A 24,003-nucleotide genomic window follows, 5' to 3' on the forward strand; every position below is an offset into this window, starting at 1 on the left:
GTGTGGACGTCCACGTGCACAAGCTGCTCCGTGTCCTCTTCCCACATGGGACACCCGCATCCCTGCTTCTCCCTAATGACGGCCTGGACCCTGAATGTTCTGGGCAGGAAGAGGGCCGAGGAGGACGCCGGCCTGTCCCGTCTGCCTCCCGGGGCCCCAGACACAGGGCTCGGGGGCTGCTGGGCCTTGAGGTCTGGATGCTTCCAGGTGTGGGATGAAGATGCCACTGCCCACTGGAGCTGCTCCTTCCGAGACTCAGGAAGCAGGGGGACCCACCACACGGAGCCCGTCCCCAGGCTCTGCTGCAAGTCTGCTGGGATCTGCTCTCCCGATCCTGAAGGCAGACCTGTGGGGAACAGGACCTGCGATTCCTATACTGACGGTGTCCCGTGGAATTTCCACTAGACCCCTTCCTACCCTGTTCTGAGCAAATCACTAGTCAGTCCATGCTACCATCACCCCGCGAGCAGACCAGGAAGCTGAGGCTCCGAGAAGCCAGGTAATCCAGCCGGAAGCACAGATGTGGGACACGGAGTGGGCTCTGCACCCGCCGCACGCCCAGGAGGACGGCCCACTCCCCGCAGGTTCCACACCTGTTCCCTTCACCCGCCCTCCCGGGACCAACTCACAGAGCATCTTCTTGGGGGGATTCACTTACCTTCTTCTAACAGGATCCGTCTCACTATCCTGTTTTGGGATCATCCGGAAGGCTTGTCACTGAAGCACGTTCAGCCTCACGTCACCAGGGCAGCTTTCCTGGATCACACTCACCATCTGCACGTCCACTCTCACCTCAGACCCAGAAAGGCCCCCTCGGCCCTGAGCCCTATGGCTCTTCCTGGGCTCCAACCCCTCCTGCCTGATCCATCCCTCTCATGTCCCCTGCAGGGTCACCAGGATATCCCACCTGCCCCAGGCAGGCTGTCTGCTTTGTCCTGGGGAGGCCTCCATGGTGTCAGGTGGAAGACACAAGAGGTACCCGTGGGGCCTCCCTTATGCAGCACAGTGGCCAGCACCCACCTACTGACCTCATCACTCTAGATGGACAGGGGTTCAGGGAGTCCGTGGCATCTCCTGTTTCTCATTTCATCCCAGCACTGCCCACAGGGAAGTTGCTAAGCAACTCTGTGCCGGCTGTACAGAGAGGACGCTCATACATGCCCCCCTCCCAGCACATGGGACTCTCATGGCCAGGGACCCTCCCAGGATATGGAGCTCACCTGGACAGGTACCCAGCAGCCCCTGGGGCCCTCGTGGTCAGGCCCATCCCAGGATATGGAGCTCACCTGGGCCGGCACCCAGCAGCCCCTGGGGCCCTCGTGGTCAGGCCCCTCCCAGAATATGGAGCTCACCTGGGCCGGCACCCAGCAGTCCCTGGGGCCCTCGTGATCAGGCCCACTCCCAGGATATGGAACTCACCTGAGCAGGTACCCAGCAGCTCCCGGGGTTCTCGTGGTCAGGCCCCTCCCAGGATATGGAGCTCACCTGAGCAGGTACCCAGCAGCCCCCGGGGCTCTCGTGGTCAGGCCCCTCCCAGGATATGGAGCTCACCTGAGCAGGTACCCAGCAGCCCCCGGGGCTCTCATGGTCAGGCCCCTCCCCAGGCATAGAGCTCATCTGGGCAGGCACCCAGCAAGCCTGGGCACCCAGGAACCGTGCACGTAACCCTCATTGCAGAGCACCCCCAGCCCACCTGTTGGTCAGAGCTGACCCTGAGCACCTCAGAGCAGGACCTGAACTAACAAACAGCAGCTCCTGGACAGGTCTGTGACCCTGGGCTTCACTCTGTGCGACCTCCTTCCACCGGGTCTTCCAGAGGCTTCCACTGCAGCTGGGGTACCAGGCCTCTGTCTTCACCCACCACCCCTCCTCACCCTGACTCCTGGGTTCCTCTCATTAGGAGAGGGTCTTCTTGAAGTTGTTTCCCACTCATGGACCAGAATAAATGATTAGAAAACAAGCAGAGCTGCAGCCCCATATCTATTCTGACCCTCAGGACCCCACACCTGTTCCTTGGACCTGGCCGGTGCAGCAAGGCCCATTTCCTGCAACTCTGAGCCCCTGATGGGCAAGGATTGGTTGACCTGGGCAGCCTGACCCTGCCTGCCAGCCCACCCCAGGTGTGCCTGGATTGAGGTCAATATAAACACCGCTCCAGGCAGCAAGAGCCCCTGCAGCTGTGCCTGACGCCATATTCTCTGCCTCGTCAGCAGTGGCGGGGCTGGGCAGGTGGGAGGGAGTGAAGGGCCGTGGCTTTGTGGGTGGCCCGGTGTGAGTGGGGCTCTGCTGGACTTTCTGCAGGAGTTGCCAGGCTGCCACCTGCTAAAGAAGAGGATGTGTCACCCATACCTGCCGCTGGAATTTCTCCCCGGGCAGAGGTGAGGAAGGAAAACAGCAGTGGGGGTCGGGACGGGAGGGGTACCTCAGGCAGCGAAGTGGAAAGCTTCCAGAAGAGCGCCCAGGGCCAGGACCATCCTGCCTGACCTGCAGGCACCAAGTCGGCCTGCGTGCTGTCGCTGGTGTGACTCCAAGCCCTTTCTGCTAGGCTTTAAAGTCTGTGTACATATTCAGGTGTTTTACCTGGGAAGGGTGGGAACAGTTCAGCAGCAGCTGGCCTGGGGCTCAGCTCACGTTTACTCACAGACGTCTCGGCATGGTCCCCCAGCTTTGCAATGAGGACGCTCCTTGCGGGGGGGCTGCTGGCTGCATGGGAGACGATTCCCCACCTCTGACCAACCTCAGAATTGTTTACCACTGGAGCAAGTGCCCTGATAGGGTTTTCATCTGTGTAACTAGGGGGTTCTTAATTAGCAACGTGAACGGTGACATCAGAGGTCCTGAATCAGGATGGAAATCCTTATCCCCAACATGTACAGGCGTAAAAACCTGGGGAGGCTGTGTGCAGCCAGCGCCCTTAGGGATGGGCTTCCGACTGACCCCTCAACATTCTGGTGTCCAGCCACTGCTTTAGGATTTCTGGGGCCCAGTGCTGACTCTAAGGGTTCTGCAATCCAGCCTCTGTCGGCCTTTAGTGAGACCCGCACTTCCAGGATCCTACAGAGTAGGGTCTGTGTGACTGTTCTGTGGCTTCTGTAACAAATGACCATAAGCTGGGTGGTTTAAAACAACAGGAATTCATCCTCCCCCAGACCTGGAGACCAGACATCTGAGATCAAGGTGTTGCAGGATGGAAATCTCTCCAAAGGCTCTAGGATAGGGTTCTTCCTGCCTTTTCCGGCTTCTGGGGGCTCCAGGTGTCCCCAGGCTTGCGGCTGCATCCCTCCCGTCTCTGCCTCTGTCTTCACGTGGCTTCTCCTCTATGTCTGTGTCTCTCCTCTGTTGTCTCTCATAAGGACTCTCTCAATTGGATTGAGGGCCACCCTAACCCAAGATGACCTCACCTCGAGATCCTTCACTACATATACAAAGGCTCTTTTCCCAGATATGGTCCTGTTCACGTGTTCTGGGGGCACACATCTTTTGGGACCATGACCCTCATTTTAGGAGATTACCAAGGTCCCGTATAGACTGGCTCAGACAGCAGCCATGTGGGTGGGGTCTGGGCAGAGTGAGGACCCTGGAATCACCTGGAAAGGATGAAGTCCTGGCTGCATTAGGTGAGCTCTTCCACCACGGGGCCCGTGGAAACAGCCACTCCACTCTGTCCGTGGAAAGGGACCCAGTGCCGAGTCCAGAAGTGGTTATATTGCAAAGCTGGCTCTTCTGGGATTTCATCATCAGTAGCACCATGTAACCAATAACTACGGGCTTGGGGGACTCACTCTGGCACATGATGACAGCACTGGCACTTTAGGCTCATCCAGCCTCGAATAGGAATGTCTGAAGGAGGAGAGTTTGGGAGATTGCTTGGTTGTCAAGGAAACTGAGCAGGTTTGTCAAGGTTGTCAAGGAAATTTCTCCCTTAAACTGAAGGTAGGGCTTGGAGAGCTGAAATCCAGGGATCTTTTAAAGGGGCTGCTCTGAAGCACCATCACCTGAGAGGTGGTCTCAGCGTGAGCTGGGGTTTGAGAAAAGTGTGATGAGGTTAAGCCTGACTTTCTGTGACAGCTGGGGAGGGCTTTGTAAAGCACCTTGGCTTTTAAGGCAAAGGTTTGTTGCTGGAACAAAGCGTCTCCCAAAACTGGGCTGAAAATCAAGATGTCTCTGTCACCTTCTTGTGAGAGTCCAGGGCAGGTGGGCGTCAGGTGCCAGGCTCTGTCCCCCTTGTTTCTCCTCCCTGCTTCCAGGTGAGGGCTCCAACTAGCAGGATGGGGTGACCAGGTGGGCATCATGCCCTCCGTCCTAGGATGCAGGCTGGCCAAGGCCCTCACCACCTCCACCTGTTTCCCTTGGTAACACGAGACACTGTGCCCCAGCTGTAAGGGGTGGGAAGGCTGGGAGGTGCAGGGTAGCCGTGAACAGGAAAAAGGGAAATGGGTTCTGATGGGTAGCTGTGCGGCTCCGCTGTGAGGGTCACCTGGATGGTAGCGCACAGACTCTGGGGCCTGTGAGGCTTCGGTGCTTTGTGGTTCTGGAAATCCTATAGGAGACGGTCCACAGCAGGTGAAGCTAATGCTCTCAGTGGAGGCGGTGAAGCCAAAGATCTGCAGTTCAGACGGAAGGTGCCGATGTACAAGACCATCTCGTGTGAAAGGACTTCAGGCACGTTTAACGTGAATGCAGTCATGTTAATGCCTACCATCTTCTATCTTGTGCCTCCCCTCAGGGACCCCCTCCTCAGTTCCTGGGGCTCCTGTAACTCACGTACAGGGGTGTGGAGAGTGAGCTCTGTCCAGTCTGAGCCCTGAGTTACCCTGCGTGTGAGTCTGCTCAGGACCCCCATAACAAAGAGCACAGACTGGGCCGCTTGAATAACAGACCTATCTCCCAGTCCTGGATGCTGAGATCAAGGTGTCTGCAGGCTGATTTCTCCTGAGGCCTCTCTCCTTGGTGCTTAGACAGCCATCTTCTCCCCGGCTCCTCACATGGTCTCCCCCTGTGCCTATCTGTGTCCTAATCTTTTCTTGTAGGACATCAATCCTATTGGATTAGGATCCAGCCTAGTGACCTCATTTTTACCTTGATCACCTCTTTAAAAATCCCATCTCCAAATACAGCCACATCCTGGGGTCCTGGGGGTTAGGGGTTCAGCATGTGGATTTGGGGGGACGTGGCTGAGCCTATACCATCCTCCTTAGGAACCAAGGGTGCCTCGGTCCTTCCTTCCCTCAAGTCAAACGAGGTGATGTAATGGCTCAAGGAGAGGCCACTCATGCAGAGTTTGTGTCCCAGCTGGGGAACCCTTCTCTGCTCTCTTTGATCAGGCCGTGGCAGTGCCAGTCCCCTCCGGAGGTGAGCAGTTCTGGGGTTTCCTGCCATGTCTCCTGGCCTGCTGAGGTGCTCATGGTCAGGGAACCCAGGAGCCAGCAGCCTAGTGGGGATGCCGGGGACTCTCAGGGCCTTGGCAGATGTCTCTCCCGGCAGATACCCTAGCGAAAGTGGGGAAACTTTGGTGGATTACAGGTGGGAGAGTGTCAGTCTCATTTTTGCTTCAGAAAGAGCACGTTGGGGTGGGATGTGAGATGCACTGTGGGGGCAGGGAGCTCTGTCAGGCCTGACGGAGGAACCAGGCACAAGATTGGGCTTGGGCCAGGGCTGTGGGTGTAGAGGGGAATCAGTGTGGGAACTGGCCACAGACTGTTGTTGAAATCTCGGCTTCCCTGTGCACCGAGGCCGAACAGAAATAAGGAGACAGAGATTTTGGAGGAAGAGAGAGATGGCTTTATTTTTCTGCCAGGCAGCAGGGAAGACACAGCCGGCTAGTGCCTCAAGAACTGGGCACCCCCTCCTTGAGAATCAGGGAAGATTTTATATGTGGGGCTCTCGCAGTCTGGGGTATAGGATGAGGATCAAAGTAGTGAAGGTCTTGCATTCCTCCTTTCCTTTGTATTATTTCAAAACAGTCATAGTTGGCGTCAGGCTGCCCGGTAATTGGGGTCCAGCAGTCTGATAATTGCATATGTTTGTCTCTGGTTTATCGGCCGGTGACCTCGTTTCTGAAATGAAAAACTATAGGGGTGATTTGTTATGAGGGGCGTATAGAATGTAAGTGCTGGACGTAATAAGGTTAGGGAGTGAGAGGCAGGGGATGTAACTCACACAGAGTCATGGGTGATGGGGGCCGAATGTAAATTACATAGTGTCAGGGAGTGAGGTTAGCTTTGTAAAGTACAAATCTAGTTACTACAAATGAGTGAGAAAGGAAAACAAGGAGTGATGAGCTCTTTCAGGCCAGGTTATGTTTCTTCTCTAGCCTGTTCCCTGTCCCCTTTGTTTTCCTTGTTCTCAGGGGAAGGAAAACTTCATTTCTATTTTTGCTCCAACAACACTCTGGAGGAGCAGATGACAGTCAGTGGGGTGCAAGGAGGGTGGGAGCCTGGGAGACCCCAGTGTTACCGAGCAAAACGTGGGTCCGCTTGCCCGAGTGCAGTAAAGCCAGTCTACTGACACCGGGTGTGGTGAAGGAAAGTGCAGCTCTAATTGTACAAGTGCCAATACAAGGAGGCCAGGTGGCCTGTGCTCTAAAACCCCAAACTCCCTGAAGGATTTCAGCAAAGCAATTTTAAAGGCCAGGTGAAGGAGGGGAGTCGCAGGGTATGTGATCAGCTGGTGCACAATTCTCTGGTTGATGGTGAGGTAACAGGTGGTTAACATTGTAAATTTTTAGGCCCCAGAAGCTCCGGGGCTACCTGTTCATGATCATCAAATAGTTAATTCCTTCCACTTGGTGGTGGAGGAAGCGTGCGTCAGACACTGTTATCCGGGTACTTCAGAGAGGACCTACAGCAGAGGACGTGGGGGAGGGCTCTGTCCTGGGAAGGCCCCGTAGGGTCCGGCTTGGTTACACCCGGTGCCTGGGCTCAGCAACCTGGGAAGGTGGGGCTGCTCCTGGGTGTGGGGAGCTGCAGGATCCCAGTCCTCTGAGGGCCCTGTTAGCCCCCAAGGTGAGATTGGGGTGCAGTGGCTGGACAGAGGCGTCTGGCCTGGGGGAGGGGTCCAGGCTGGAAATGTCATGGGAATCATCCCAGGGAGGGAGAGGAAAGGCCAGTGGGGGCAGGTAGGTCACAGCAGACTACGTGTAGGTGACTGCGGTCCTGTTGGAAGCAACTCAGAGCCAGAAAGGAGTGGCCATCAGGGGCTCAGCTCCATTCTCTTGTTCCTTTGTAAAACCACTGTGTCAGAGTTTGAGACACCACCAGGAGACGTCTGGGCCCAGTGCTGCCATGGCTTCATCAAAGGGCCCAGGGGGAACACAGGACCACTGCAGGCCCCGCCCATGTCCTCAGTGGGAATGAACCCCATCGGGGCTCCTGGGCTCACAGACTTGAGGGAACCTCTGTCCTCAGGACCGGTCTTTCTCATTCCTCTCACCTGCTGGTCAGAGGCTCAGGAACCCCCAACCTGGCTCCACCCCCAGGGCCTGGATTCAGAGGCCCAGGAACCCCCATCCTGACTCCACCCCCAGGGCCTGGGTTCTGGGACAGCTTAGGGGTAAGCAAGACCCTCATGCTCCTTTATCTGCCTGGGGGTGAGAATGTCTTAAACGCTGCAATTGCCTGATTATGGAGGGCTGAGTGTTTCCAGCAGGTATGGGTGGAAAGATGGGGTGTGAAGTTCCTATGTCTGCAGGGTCTTCCCAGCGTGAAGATGTGTGTGTTTCCCCCAGCCAGTCAGCATCCTCCCAGGAAGCCCAGATCCAGGATTACGAGGGCAGAGGCTCTCCCCTTGCTTATCTGTAATTTCCCACGCCCACAGCAAGGAGCCTGGCTCCCACCATCTGCCATTTATCTGTGCATTGCTCCTTTCCAGGTTACATGTGCAGAGGTTTCAGAATTGTTAGCTACTGAACCCTGGAAGGAACTTCGTAGAATAAAGCCCACTGTTTATATATGGACCATTTTGCCTTTAGTCTGCAGTTTCCATTCATTTCCAAAGGTAACTTAGTTAGGTCAACAGCTTTTACCCCATCCCCTACAGTGAGTTGTTTCCATATATTTCTAACACAGTTAGACTCTGTGACATTATGTATTCCATCCTGCAACACTCCTACATCCTAAATAACTAAATTTGAATAGATTATGATTGGCCCCTTGGGCTATGCACATCTGTTGGTTCACCCACAGTGGTGATGCTAATCACCCTTGTAGGGGTCCACATACTACAAGAGGCACCATGGGAAGATTATATTGGGAGCCACTATGTCTAGGGTGCTGTGGATGACCTGGAAGTAGTTGAAACAGTGGGATTTCTGAATTCTAGTTTTCCACATTCAACCACCAACCACATACCTGTAGGTTGATTCCTGGGTTCTCTGCTCTGTTTCTCTGGTCTGTGTGCCTGTTTTTGTGCCAATTCCACACTTTTTTGGGACCGTAGCTTCGTAATGAAGTGTGAAGTCAGGGAGGGAGATGCCTCCAGCCCATTCTCCTTCCTCAGGGTCGCTTTGGCTCTTCTGGGTCCTTTGTGGTTCCACACACAACTGAAGATTGTTCTGTTTCTATGGAAAATGTCATTGGACGTTTGGTAGGGATTGCGTCGAATGTGTACATTAATTTGGCTAGAATGCATATTTTTTAATTAAAAAAAATTGTGGGCCACACCATGGGGCATGCAGGATGCACGATCCTAGTTCCCCAACCAGGGGTCGAACCCGCACCCCCTGCAGTGGGAGCGCAGAGTCCCAACCCCCGGACGGCCAGCGAAGTCCCACCTTAGAATGCATATTTTTACAATATTGTTTTTACCCATGAGCACGGGGTATCTTTCCATTTATTTTTGTCCATTCAGTTTCCTTTATCAGTGTCTTCCAGATTTCAGTCTGCAGGTCCTTCACGTCCTTGGTTAAATTTACTCCTAGTTATCTTTTTGGATGCAATTGTAAGTGGGATTTTTTTTTAAATCCTTTTTCTGATGGTTCATTATCAGTGTATAGAATCACAAATGATTTTTGTGCATTGATTTTCTTTTTTTTTGTATCCTGAAGCTTTACTGAATTCATTTTTTAGTTGTAACAGTTTTTTGGTGGTTGAATGTGGAAAACTAGAATTCAGAAATCCCACTGTTTCATCTACATCTAGGTCATCCACAACACCCAAGACATAGTGGCTCCCAATATAATCTTCCTATGGTGCTTCTTGTAGTATGTGGACTCCTACAAGGGTGATTAGCATCACCATTGTGGGTGAACTGGATCTGGGTAGGGCTTGGCCTCTATTACAGAGTTTGATGTCTGTATTTCTGGCGTGGTATGACATGGTTGTTTTGATAAGTACTTTATTTTCTAGTAAATTTCAAGTGTATAAAAAACTTTAAAGAGCAGTATAAAGTTTTCCACATTCACAAAATACTCCAGTTTGTTTTGCCCTGTGAGAGTGGGAGGGCCACTCTCCCAGGGAACCAGCACATAACCCCATAATGAGGAATAATTATGGTTTCCACATCATAATCCTATCCACAGACCTGCTTCAACTTTCACCAGCTGCCCCAGCTTTGTGGAAATGTATTTTTCTATTCGAATCCAGTTTTCTTTTCTTGGAACCATCACTGGGGCTTTTCCTCACTTAACAAACCTTGCTGGGTTTAAAGTGTACAAGATGAGCATGATCTGGGTGGTTTTTCTATATGGCTTCTTTCACTTAGGATGTTTTCAGTGTTTATCCACATTGTAACATTGATCATTATTTCATTCATTTTTTCCATTGTGATTAAAAACACAAAACATTTACCATTTAAACCATTTTTTAAAAGCTTTAAAAAAATTATTTCATTTTCTATTTTTTGGCTGTGTCGGGTCTTTGTTGCTGCACGCAGGCTTTCTCTAGTTGCGGTGAGCGGGACTACTCTTTGTTGCCATGTGCAGGCTTCTCATTGCGGTGACTTCTCTTGTTGCGGAGCATGGGCTCTAGGCTCATGGGTTTCAGTGGTTGTGGCACGAGGGCTCAGTAGCTGTGGCTCACGGGCTTAGTTGCTCTGCGGCATGAGGGATCTTCCAGGACCAGCGCTTGAACTCGTGTCCCCTGCATTGGCAGGTGGATTCTTAACCACTGTGCCACGAGGGAAGCCCCATTTAAACCATTTGTAAGTACACAGTTCTGTGGCATTAACTGCATTCACATTGTTGTAAAAATATCCTCACCATCCACCTCCAGAACTTTATTTTCCCCGTGTGAAACCGTAGCCATTAAACACTAACTCACCTCAACCCCTGGCAACCTTATTCTACTTTGTCTTTGAGTTTGACTTATCTGGATACCTCATACTAGTGGAATCATAGAACGTTTGTCCTTTTTGTGTCTGGCTGGTTTCACTTAGCATAATGACTTCAAGGTTCATCCACATTGTAGCATGTGTGAGAATTACCTTAGTTTTAAAGGTTGAATCATATTCCATTGTGTATATATTACACTGTACTTATCCATTCATCTGTTGAAGGATGTGTTGTGTTGCTTCCACCCTTTGGCTATTGTGAATAATGTTGCTATGAATATGGGGTACAGATGTCTGTTCCAGTCCTTGCTTTCTAATATTCTGGGTGTACACCCTTGAGTGGAATCAAGGGATCACACATTTTCCAAGTTTTTGAGGAGCCACCATACAGTTTTCCACAGCAGCTGTATAATTTTACTTTATTCCTTTATATGACAGAATAATGTAGCTTATGGATCTACCTTATTTTGCTTATCCATTTACCTGCTGATGGACATTTAAATCTTTTCTACCCTGGGCTATTGTGAACAGTGCTGCTATGAATAATTGGTGTACAAGTTTTTGTTTGAACACCTGTTTTCCATTTTTTGGGTATATATCTAGGAGTGGAGTTGTTGAACCACATGGTAATTATATTTTATATCTTTGAGTAAACGGTAAAGGTTTGTACACATAGACTGCACCATTGTGCATCTCCACAAGTAACTTTTAAGGGTTCCAATTTCTCTGCATTGTTGCCAACATTTGTTATTTTTATTTATATATTTTAAGATTTATTTTAAAGTTTATTTTTATTCTAGTGTGTGTGAAGGGGCATCACACTGTGGCTTTCATTTGCATTTCCATCATGACTACTGACGTTTGACATCTTTCCATGTCCTTGTTGACCGTTTGTATGTCTTGCCTGGAGAGCAGTCCATGCAGCCGTTTGTCTATTTCAAAAATTTTATTGTTTGTCTTTTTGTTGATGAGTTGGAAAAGTCCTGGGTATATTCTAGGTAAAGAGTCTTATCAGATATAGAATGTGCCAATATTGTCTTCCATTCTGTGGGCTGTCTTTTTACTTTCTAGATAGCCTCTTTTGATGCACAAAGGTTTGTAATTTTGAGGAAATCCAATTTATCTAATTTTTCTTTCATTTCTTATGCTTTACTGTCAAATCTAAGAAACCATTGCTAAATTCATGGTCAGGAAGATTTAATTCCTTGGTTTATTTGAGAATTCATACAGTCATCCCTCGGTACCCACTAGGCCAGGATTTAGGCCTGGGGTTGAGTCAGTGTGAGGGTTCAAGGGTCACGGTTTAGGGTTATGGGTCATTGTTGGAGAGTCCTGGTAGAGGGCTGTGGCTAAAGGGTCGGGGATTAGAGTTCAGGGGTCAGGGGCGAGGGTCGTTAGGGGGTTACAGTTAGAGGTTAGGGTTCTTAGGGTGAAGGTTAGAGTTAGGTTTAAGCACAATTGGCCCTCATTGTCCTCCCCTCTCCTTCTCTCTGAAGCCTCCAGAATGGGTAGGACTTGGCCCAGGGTCAAACAGGAGTCAGGGAGCTGAGGTCAATAACTGTTTTTCTGGCCTCCCTTCCCCCAGTCCTGGGCTCTGAGAGAAGAATGAAATGTCTGTTCTTGTCTCAGACAGTTTCTTATCCAAGTCAACCTCTGTCAAGGATTGGGGAGGGTGTCAGAAGTCATGCATGGTTTCCTTCTGCCCTCCTACCTGGGAAGGGTGATGCTGGCCCTACTCTGCCTGGGCAGCCGGTTCCAGCACAGCCAAGACAGGAGGACACTCAGTGGACTTGTGTGGATTTATACAGGACTGGGTGCAGTGACCTGCCAGCCCCCAGATGCTGCCTTCTTAAGGGCTGGTGGGGCCCTCCTGGCACTGGAGCATCCTTTGTTCCATCTGAGTGGGCATGAATAGCTGATCAAGTCTCAGGCAGGACAGCCTTTGACCTCTGACTATCCAGGCAGGCATCTGTGGTCCTCTAGCTCAGTCCAGCCTGGGCATTGTCAGGCCCTCATGTACAGTTACGGAGCTGACCATGATGACGAGCAATTCAAGAGCTACCTGGGCAGTGTAGACATTCCTTTGAGAAGTTTCAACTACCGACATACATGTGGCTGAGAAAAAGGCCTCCCGCTCACAGCCTCATAGGCTGCCAAGAGAAGCAATAATCCTCTAAACGTTGGAGTGTGTCCCTGACACAACACCCATACAGCAGACCATGGCCCTGCAATCCTTTGTCCTTTCAGTCATTAGAAACTTTTGACATGCATATTCATTAAGAATCAAAGATATGGGAGCACCTGGACCTCCCAGTGGGAGGTTTACACTGACACTGCCATTGTCTTGGAGAGCCATATGCATCCATGTGGCCTCTGGAAGCCTGCCAATTATGGGTTCCAGGGCATGGAATAATTCTTGAGCCTCCCGTTACTTCATTGCACAAGAGTTTCCTTACCACCCTAGCATTTGGTTTCTTCCTCTTAGTAAAGGAGAGAGAAGAAACTGGAAAAGGAGCAGCATTGTTTTTCAGGGATGGGCAATTAATATGGCCAGGGAGGTGGCATAACTCATGGGCTCCCACCTCTCAGGGGCAGGAATGAGGTCTGTGGGTCTTCTGAGGGCACATGGGCTATTCTGGGCCAGCCTCTGAGGTGTGAGTGTCTGATGCCCAAGGAAAGAGACTTGAGTTTACCATCACCAATGATCCTGACTTTTCAGCAAGTGAAAGAACTTCTTGCAGTCTTGGGAGGGACAGTAAGAGCACTGGATGAGTAGCTGCAGCCCCTGACCCTAAGTGAGCCCCTTTCTTCCTTTTGTGTCACTCTGTGCTGTGCAGTGAGCTGTCATTGACTTAGAATCTGTTGCTTTCTCCCAGCCAGCATCTGTTCTCAGGCCCAAGTGCCTCCGTTTTCCTTTGGGAATTACATCTCACCTGCTTCCAGTCCAAACAGTTGCAGAAGGATGACCCCATGTTCCACCCCGCTCGAAGATGGGTTTACAGCCCATATCTAGCCAGTCCCATTTTCCATATTCTGGTGATGGGTCAAGGATGAGAATGCAACCCAAGCCAGATCAAAGGCATTTAAAACCATGACTTTTTGGAATCCAAGAAAAGGAGAAACTCTTTCTCGGAAAATGGATGGTGAGTGGTTGTCAGCCTAGAATAGCTGTTGGCCCAAGGGCAGTGAGAGAGCCTGTGCCTGTGAATGGGGTCCCCCAAAAGCACTGAGCGGGACAAAGGTTTGGAGAGAAACAAGGTCACACTGAGACACTGTGAGCCGCTGGACCTGCCAGGTCCAAACCCATTCTTCAACTTGTCATTTGCAAGTATTAATGTATTTCTACCCTTACAATAAATACTAATTTATTTTACTTCTGTAAGTGTGTCCAGTCGCTGGGAAAAGAAAAAGTCCTGGTTGGTACATCTGAGTCAATAATCCCTGATCCTTCCTCAGGTGTCCTCACTGGGTAGGCGTGGCTGGGGGAGGTGAAGACACTGGGTGGGGTCATATACTAGGGGAGCTGCCAAAGAGCTCTGTCCCTGCTCCTTCCCTGTCCCGGGAGAGGGAAAGCCTGGAACAGTGATAGGATAACCAGTAGGGGAAGAGGTTCCTCAGTGATTAATTGGCCTTTTTGTGTTTTCCTTAATTTAGGGTCCATTTTAGTAATGTGTTTTTACAAAGAAATCCCCCTTTGCCTCTAGGTTTCCAGTTTGTTACAGTAGGTTTCTCTTATCTGATGTTTACTTTTTCCTGTCTAATTTTCTACAGAATCATGACAAATAATGAACAAATACTGATACTTTACTATTAACTGAAGTCCCTGTTCATGTTCCCTTTGTTATACCTTTCCTTGTTCCAGGGTTTCAAAGGACATGGGGTCAACATGCCTGTTTAGTCTCTTCTGGGCTTTGACAGCTGCTCACACTCTCCTTGTTTCCATGACCTTGACAGTGTGGAGGAGGACTGGTCAGGTATTTTATAGACTGCTGGGCACTGGGATTTGCTTGATGGTTCTGTCCTGGTTAGACTTGGCTTTGAAAAAGCAGATCACAGAGGTGAAGTGCTTCCTCTTTGCTATATATCAAGAGGACAGGCTCTTAAGGAAACTTCTCACTTATATTCTTAACTTTGGTCACCTAGCTGAAGTAGTGTTTGTCAAGTTTTCCCACAGTGAGGTTAATTTTTTCCCATGTCCATCCTGTGTGTCTTACGTAGGAGGAAGTCATAATGCAGAAGCCACACTTGAGGAGAGAGGGGTTAGCTTCACATCCTTGATGGACAGCTGAGTGTCTATATGAATTGTTTAGAAGCTTTGTGCATAGGAGATTTCTATTTAACACCATTCATCGAAAACTATGTAGTTTATTTTTACCAGTTTGGACACGTGAATGATTATTGTAAACTTTTGTTTATAATCCAGCACTACATTATTAGACTGCTTAGTTCATTCTTGCTTTGGCTGTTGAGAGCCTTTTCCATTTGCTCCTGTTTTCATTTTACATAATTTTCCTTTTGTGGGTTTTTAAAATTTTGGGTACTTCTTTCTGATATTTTAAGATTACGCTGCTTCATATATTTACTGTCTCAGTCCTAGCATCAGCCCTTTCTTCAAAGAGCCCTTGTTCTTTTTATTAGAGAATGGTATTAAAAACTTACATGTGGGAGCTCAATATGCTCAGCTGACAGTACATAGAAATACATGCATGTATCCCAGCCTATGCATATACACATAATTATAAAGATATCCATATGGAACTATGTGTAGGCTAAAGATAGTTTATACCGATGTCTCCAACCGGATCTGTTATGACATGGATATCGTAACCTGCTCCCTTTGTTTGACTGTAACATCCCACTCCAGTGGTAAGAAACCTGGCTTCCACCATTTGTCATTTATTAAATTCAGTGCTTGTTCCATTCGATTACTGATACAGTAGTTTCAGTACTGTTAGCTACTACCCATCATGGGAAAGAACTTAGAGTCCACTGTGTATGTATGGCACGTTTTGTCTTTGGCCTACAGATTCTGTACATTTCCAAAGTTAACTTAGGTCAGCCCATTTGTCCCACTACCAACAGTGAGTTTTTCCATACATTTCTGAATCAGTTAGATTCTTTGTTACATTCTGTATTCCAGTCTTTGACACTTTCATATCCTAAGTAGCTAAGTTTGAATAGATTGTAAATTACTTGTTGGGTTGTAAAAATCTGTGGGTGTAGACAAATGCATAGTGACAGGTATTCACCACTAAAGTATCATATGGACTATTTCAACCACATATTCCATAAACTCTTTACCATTGTCAGTTTTGCCTTTTGAAGAATGTCATATAAATGAGATCATACAGTGCGTAGCACTTCAGACTGGATTCTTTCACTTAGCAATGTAAGTGTTAGATGCATCTATATATACATTTTTTTTGCATGGGTTGATGATCCATTCCTTTATATCTCTGAATACTATTGCATTGCATGCATATGAGAGGAAAAATAATTTTCCCTCTACACTTCTATGTTCTTTATTGAGATCTCCCTTGTAATGAAAAAGAGACGAACTGGAGAAAACAATCAGAAGTTTAATATATACCATGCGTACCTCCTGTATACTTGAAAGATACCCAGGAAAACTGAGTCACTCCCTGAAATGGCCCAAGCCATTACCTTAAATGCTATCTTCTGCTGAGAACAAAAGAAAGATGTTAGGGAATGGAGGAAGCCATTTAAGGGATGTTATTAGTCAAAGCCCAGTAAACAAGGGTATGGTTGTTACACAGATTTACCTCCAGGCCTATTTCATTGAGAAGCTTTTTTTTTTTTTAAACATTTATTTATTTGGCTGTGCCAGGTCTTAGTTGCGGCCTGTGGAATCTTTAGTTGCGGCATGCGGGCTCTTAATTGCAGCATGAGGGATCTAGTTCCCTGACCAGGGATTGAACCCCGGTCCCCTGCATTGGGAGCGTGGAGTCTTAACCACTGGACCAGCAGGGAAGTCCCAACAAGCTTTTCTTGATATTTAGTCATCATTCAATTCCTGGTCCAGAGAGGGACATACCCTTACAAATGGAGAGATATCCTTAATAAATGTAAATTTACCTCCTAAAAGGGCATTTTCTACTTTTTTTTTTTTTTTTGCAGTACGCGGGCCTCTCACTGCTGTGGCCTCTCCCATTGTGGAGCACAGTCTCCGGACACGCACTCTAAGCGGCCATGGCTCACGGGCCCAGCCGCTCCGCGGCATGTGGGATCTTCCTGGACTGGGGCACGAACCCGTGTCCCCTGCATCGGCAGGCGGACTCTCAACCACTGCGCCACCAGGGAAGCCCTCTACTTGGTTTTGAAAGATTCTCCTGGGTCTGCTGTTTCTTAAATTGATCAGTCCAAAATAATCCTTTTGTCAAATGGGCATATTTTGGGGTGGTGTATGCTTCTCCCCTTGACATGTATGTGCCCTAATTTGCTTATGAATTCATCTACAGAAGGACATCCTGATATCTTTAAGTTTTTAGCCATTATGAATAGAGCTGCTGTGCATTACTTGATGCTAGTATTGGTTTGAACACAGTTTTTCAAAGCAGTTGTCTAAATACAAGAGGTACATTTCTTGGATCCTAAGGTGAGACATTTTAGATTTGGAAAAAACTGCCAAACTGTCTTCCAAAGTTGGTTGTACATGCATTCCACCAGCATCTTGAGTACATTCTTGTATGCTTATTTACTGCCTGTTTATCTTCTTGGGCCAGGTGTGTGTTTCAATCTTTACCAAATTTTAATGGCGTTGTTGGCATAATTTGAGTACAAATCCTTTATCAGATATGTGTTTTGGAAATAGTTTCTTGCAGTTTGTGTTTTATCTTCCGGTTTTCTGAATAAGGTCACCAGGCCCAAAGTCATGTAGATTATCTTTTTTTTTCCCTAGGATTTTTATAGTTTGGTAATTTAAATTTGTCTGTGGGAAATTTTGAGTGAATTTTGGTTTAAGTTGTGAAGTTTGTGTCTACATTCATTTCATTACATATGGTTTCTGATTAATTGTTCCTTAACCATGTTTTGAGAAGATACAGTGAGATACTTGGCTCCATTTCAGTTTGGATTTCCAAACTTAGTATATACAGCAGAACTGCCTTCCGGATGAGGCCTCTGGGTTTGTGAGTGCGGCACTCCCGGCTCTTTTCTCACGTCCCACAGGGGGCGCCGAACCCACCTGTCTGACCCTGGGGGCACAGGTGCACCCTGCCCACAGACTTTGCTCTGTGACAAGCAGATAGGAGCTTTGTCTCCTGTCAGGGCTTAGGTTTCTGGACCATGAGGCATTGTCCACAGTGACAGAAGCTGGGTTTTCTTAGGAACCACTGGTGAGGAGACTCCGCAAGAGGAAAAAATGAGCAAGTGTGGAGAATCTTCCTGTGCAGCTGAGTGCTGGCTGGGTGGGGTGCATCTTCAGGGGACTCAGGAGAGAAAGAGTTTAATGTGGAATACTGTGTGCTTTTAGTTAGCTTTATATGCAGTGTAGATGGTGACCACTGTCGTTCTTTGGAGTCTGGCATATAGTTTTCCTGGCACTGTTTGTTGACGGCTTTAGGTAGAATAAACATTTTTTTTTACATCTTTATTGGAGTCTAATTGCTTTACAATGGTGTGTTAGTTTCTGCTTTATAACAAAGTGAATCAGTTATACATATACACATGTTCCCATATCTCTTCCCTCCTGCGTCTCCCTCCCTCCCACCCTCCCTTGGTCACAAAGCACCAAGCTGATCTCCCTGTGCTACGCGGCTGCTTCCCACTAACTATCTATTTTACGTTTGGTAGTGTATATATGTCCAAGCCACTCTCTCACTTTGTCACAGCTTACCCTGCCCCCTCCCCATATCCTCAAGTCCATTCTCTAGTAGGTCTGTGTCTTTATTCCTGTCTTAACCCTAGGTTCTTCATGACATTTTTTTTCTTAAATTCCATATATATGTGTCAGCATATGGTATTTGTCTTTCTCTTTCTGACCTACTTCACTCTGTATGACAGACTCTAGGTCCATCCACCTGATGACAAACAGCTCAAATTCGTTTCTTTTTGTGCTGAGTAATATTCCATTGTATATATGTGCCACATCTTCTTTATCCATTCATCCGATGATGGACACTTAGGTTGTTTCCATCTCCTGGCTATTGTAAATAGAGCTGCAGTGAACATTTTGGTACATGACTCTTTTTGAATTATGGTTTTCTCAGGGTATATGCCCAGCAGTTGAATTGCTGGGTCATATGTTAGTTCTATTTGTAGGTTTTTAAGGAACCTCCATACTGTTCGCCATAGTGGCTGTACCAATTCACATTCCCACCAGCAGTGCAAGAGTGTTCCCTTTTCTCCACATCCTCTGCAGCATTTACTGTTTCTAGATTTTTTGATGATGGCCATTCTGACCGGTGTGAGATGATATCTCATTGTAGTTTTGATTTGCATTTCTCTAATGATTAATGATGTTGAGCATTCTTTCATGTGTTTGTTGGCAGTCTGTATATCTTCTTTGGAGAAATGTCTATTTAGGTCTTCTGCCCAATTTTGGATTGGGTTGTTTGTTTTTCTGTTATTGAGCTGCATGAGCTGCTTGTAAATTTTGGAGATTAATCCTTTGTCAGTTGCTTCGTTTGCAAAAATTTTCTCCCATTCTGAGGGTTGTCTTTTCATCTTGTTTATGGTTTCCTTTGCTGTGCAAAAGCTTTGAAGTTTCATTAGGTCCCATTTGTTTATTTTTGTTTTTATTTCCATTTCTCTAGGAGGTGGGTCAAAAAGGATCTTGATGTGATTTATGTCATAGAGTGTTCTTCCGATGTTTTCCTCTAAGACTTTGATAGTTTCTGGCCTTACATTTAGGTCTTTAGTCCATTTTGAGCTTATTTTTGTGTATGGTGTTAGGGAGTGATCTAATCTCATACTTTTACATGTACCTGTCCAGTTTTCCCAGCATCACTTATTGAAGAGGCTGTCCTTTCTCCACTGTACATTCCTGCCTCCTTTATCAAAGATAAGGTGACCATTTGTGTGTGGGTTTACCTCTGGGCTTTCTGTCCTGTTCCATGGATCTATCTTTCTGTTTTTGTGCCAGTACCATACTGTCTTGATTACTGTAGCTTTGTAGTATAGTCTGAAGTCAGGGAGCCTGATTTCTCCAGCTCCGTTTTTCGTTCTCAAGATTCCTTTGGCTATTTGGGGTCTTTTGTGTTTCCATACAAATAGTGAAATTTTTTGTTCTAGTTCTGTGAAAAATGCCAGTGGTAGTTTGATAGGGATTGCATTGAATCTGTAGATTGCTTTGGGTAGTAGAGTCATTTTCACAATGTTGATTCTTCCAGTCCAAGAACATGGTATATCTCTCCATCTATTTGTATCATCTTTATTTTCTTTCATCAGTGTCTTATAATTTTCTGCATACAGGTCTTTTGTCTCCTTAGGTAGGTTTATTCCTAGATATTTTATTCTTTTTGTTGCAGTGGTAAATGGGAGTGTTTTCTTGATTTCACTTTCAGATTTTTCATCATTAGTGTATAGGGATGCCAGAGATTTCTGTGTATTAATTTTGTATGCTGCTACTTTACCAAATTCACTGATTAGCTCTAGTAGTTTTCTGGTAGCATCTTTAGGATTCTCTATGTATAGTATCATGTCATCTGCAAACAGTGACAGCTTTACTTCTTCTATTCCGATTTGGATTCCTTTTATTTCCTTTTCTTCTCAGATTGCTGTGGCTAACACTTCCAAAACTGTTGAAAAGGAGTGGTGAGAGTGGGCAACCTTGTCTTGTTCCTGATCGTAGTGGAAATGCTTTCAGTTTTTCACCATTGAGGATGATGTTGGCTGTGGGTTTGTCATATATGGCCTTTATTATGTTGAGGAAAGTTCCCTCTATGCCTACTTTCTGGAGGGCTTTAATCATAAATGGGTGTTGAATTTTGTCGAAAGCTTTCTCTGCATCTGTTGAGATGACCATATGGTTTTTCTCCTTCAATTTTTTAATATGGTGTATCACATTGATTGATTTGCATATATTGAAGAATCCTTGCATTCCTGGAATAAAGCCCACTTGATCATGGTGTATGATCCTTTTAATGTGCTGTTGGATTCTGTTTGCTAGTATTTTGTTGAGGAGTTTTGCATCTATGTTTATCAGTGATATTGGCCTGTAGTTTTCTTTCTTTGTGACATCCTTGTCTGGTTTTGGTATCAGGGTGATGGTGGCCTCGTAGAATGAGTTTGGGAGTGTTCCTCCCTCTGCTATATTTTGGAAGAGTTTGAGAAGGATAGGTGTTAGCTCTTCTCTAAATGTTTGATAGAATTCGCCTGTGAAGCCATCTGGTCCTGGGCTTTTGTTTGTTGCAAGATTTTTAGTCACAGTTTCACTTTCAGTGCTTGTGATTGTTCTGTTCATATTTTCTATTTCTTCCTGATTCAGTCTTGGCAGGTTGTGCATTTCTAAGAATTTGTCCATTTCTTCCAGGTTGTCCATTTTATTGGCATAGAGTTGCTTGTAGTAATCTCTCATGATCTTTTGTATTTCTGCAGTGTCAGTTGTTACTTCTCCTTTTTCATTTCTAATTTTATTGATTTGAAGTCTTCTCCCTTTTCTTCTTGATGAGTCTGGCTAATGGTTTATCAATTTTGTTTATCTTCTCAAAGAACAAGCTTTTAGCTTTATTGATCTTTGCTATCGTTTCCTTCATTTCTTTTTCACTTATTTCTGATCTGATCTTTATGATTTCTTACCTTCTGCTAACTTTGTTTTTTTTTTTTTTTGTGGTACGCGGGCCTCTCACTGCTGTGGCCTCTCCCGTTGCGGAGCACAGGTTCCGGACGCGCAAGGCTCAGTGGCTGTGGCTCACGGACCCAGCCACTCCGCGGCATGTGGTATCTTCCCAGACCGGGACACGAACCCGTGTCCCCTGCATCGGCAGGCGGACTCTCAACCACTGCGCCACCAGGGAAGCCCGAGTTTTTTTGTTGTTGTTGTTGTTCTTCTTTCTCTAATTGCTTTAGGTGCAAGTTTAGGTTGTTTATTCGAGATGTTATCTGTTTCTTACGGTAGGATTGTATTGCTGTAAACTTCCCTCTTAGAACTGCTTTTGCTGCATCCCATAGGTTTTGGGTCGTCGTGTCTCCATTGGCATTTGTTTCTAGGTATTTTGGATTTCCTCTTTGATTTCTTCAGTGATCACTTAGTTATTAAGTAGTGTATTGTTTAGCCTCCGTGTGTTTATATTTTTTACAGATCTTTTCCAGTAATTGATATCTAATCTAATAGTGTTGTGGTCGGAAAAGATACTTGATACAATTTCAATTTTCTTAAATTTACCCAGGCTTGATTTGTGACTCAGGATATGATCTATCCGGGAGAATGTTCCATGAGCACTTGAGAAAAATGTGTATTCTGTTGTTTTTGAATGGAGTGTCCTATAAATATCAATTAAGTCCATCTTGTTTAATGTTTCATTTAAAGCTTGTGTTTCCTGATTTATTTTCATGTTGGATGATCTGTCCATTGGTGAAAGTGGGGTGTTAAAGTCCCCTACTATGAATGTGTTACTGTCAATTTCCCCTTTTATGGCTGTTAGTATTTGCCTTATGTCTTGAGGTGCTCCTATGTTAGGTGCATAAATATTTACAATTGTTATATCTTCTTCTTGGATCGATCCCTTGATCATTATGTAGTGTCCTTCTTTGTCTCTTCTAATAGTCTTTATTTTAAAGTCTATTTTGTCTGATATGAGAATTGCTACTCCAGCTTTCTTTTGATTTCCATTTGCATGGAATATCTTTTTCCATCCTCTCACTATCAGTCTGTATGTGTCTCTAGGTCTGAAGTGGGTCTCTTGTAGACAGCATATATATGGGTCGTGTTTTTATATCCATTCTGCCAGTCTGTCTTTTGGTGGGAGCATTTAATCCATTTACATTTAAGGTAATTATCAATATGTATGTTCCTATTCCCATTTTCTTAATTGTTTTGGGTTTGTTATTATAGGTCTTTTCCTTCTGTTGTGTTTCTTGCCTAGAGAAGATCCTTTAGCATTTGTTGTAAAGCTGGTTTGGTGGTGCTGAACTCTCTCAGCTTTTGCTTGTCTGTGAAGGTTTTAATTTCTCCATCCAATCTGAATGAGATCCTTGCTGGGTAGAGTAATCTTGGTTGCAGGTTGTTCTCCTTCATCACTTTAAATATGTCCTGCCAGTCCCTTCTGGCTTGCAGAGTTTCTGCTGAAAGATCAGCTGTTAACCTTATGGGGATTCCCTTGTGTGTTATTTGTTGTTTTTCCCTTGCTGCTTTTAATATGTTTTCTTTGCATTTAATTTTTGACAGTTTGATTAATATGTGTCTTGGCATGTTTCTCCTCGGATTTATCCTGTACAGTACTCTCTGTGCTTCCTGGACTTGATTAACTATTTCCTTTCCCATATTAGGGAAGTTTTCAACTATAATCTCTTCAAATATTTTCTCAGTCCCTTTCTTTTTCTCTTCTTCTTCTGGAACCCCTATAATTCGAATGTTGGTGTGTTTAATGTTGTCCCAGAGGTCTCTGAGACTGTCCTCAGTTCTTTTCATTCATTTTCTTTATTCTGCTCTTCAGTAGTTATTTCCACTATTTTATCTTCCAGGTCACTTATCTGTTCTTCTGCCTCAGTTATTCTGCTATTGATCCCTTCTAGAGTATTTTTAATTGCATTTATTGTGGTGTTCATCGTTGCTTGTTTCATCTTCAGTTCTTCTAGGTCCTTGTTAAATGTTTCTTGAATTTTCTCTATTCTATTTCCAAGATGTTGGATCATCTTTACTATCATTATTCTGAAATCTTTTTCAGGGAGACTGCCTATTTCCTCTTCATTTGTTAGGTCTGGTGGGTTTTCATCTTGCTCCTTCATCTGCTGTCTGTTTTTCTGTCTTCTCATTCTGCTTATCTTACTGTGTTTCGGGGTCTCCTTTTTGCAGGCTGCAGGTTCGTAGTTCCCGTCGTTTTTGGTGTCTGTCCCCAGTGGCTAAAGTTGGTTCAGTGGGTTGTGTAGGCTTCCTGGTGGAGGGTGCCTGTGTTCTGGTGGATGAGGCTGGATCTTGTCTTTCTGGTGGGCAGGTCCACGTCTGGTGGTGTGTTTTGGGGTGTCTTGGACTTATTATGATTTTAGGCAGCCTCTCTGCTAATGGGTGGGGTTGTGTTCCTGTCTTGCTAGTTGTTTGGCATAGGGAGTCCAGCACTGTAGCTTGCTAGTCATTGAGATAAGCTGGGTGTTGGTGTTGAGATGGAGATCTCTGGGAGATTTTCGCCGTTGGATGTTACGTGGAGCTCGGAGGTCTCTTTTGGACCCGTGTCCTGAAGTTGGCTCTCCCACCTCAGAGGCACAGCACTGACTCCTGGCTGCAGCACCAAGAGCCTTTCATCCACACGGCTCAGAATAAAAGGGAGAAAAAGTAGAAAGAAAGAAAGAGAGAGAGAGAAAGAAAGAAAGAAAGAAAGAAAGAAAGAAAGAGGATAAAAGAAAATAAAGTAAGGTCAAATAAAATAAAGTTATTAAAATAAAGAATTATTAAGAAAAAATTTTTTTAGGTAAAAAAAACAAAAACCAAAAAATACGGACGGATAGAACCCTAGGACAAATGGTGAAAGCAAAGGTATACAGACAAAATCTCACACAGAAGCATACATGTACACACTCACAAAAAGAGGAAAAGGGGAAAAAAAATCATAAATCTTGCTCTCA

This window comes from Mesoplodon bidens (genome assembly GCF_964165515.1).
Source record: "Mesoplodon bidens genome assembly, chromosome: 17".
Taxonomy (NCBI): domain Eukaryota; kingdom Metazoa; phylum Chordata; class Mammalia; order Artiodactyla; family Ziphiidae; genus Mesoplodon; species Mesoplodon bidens.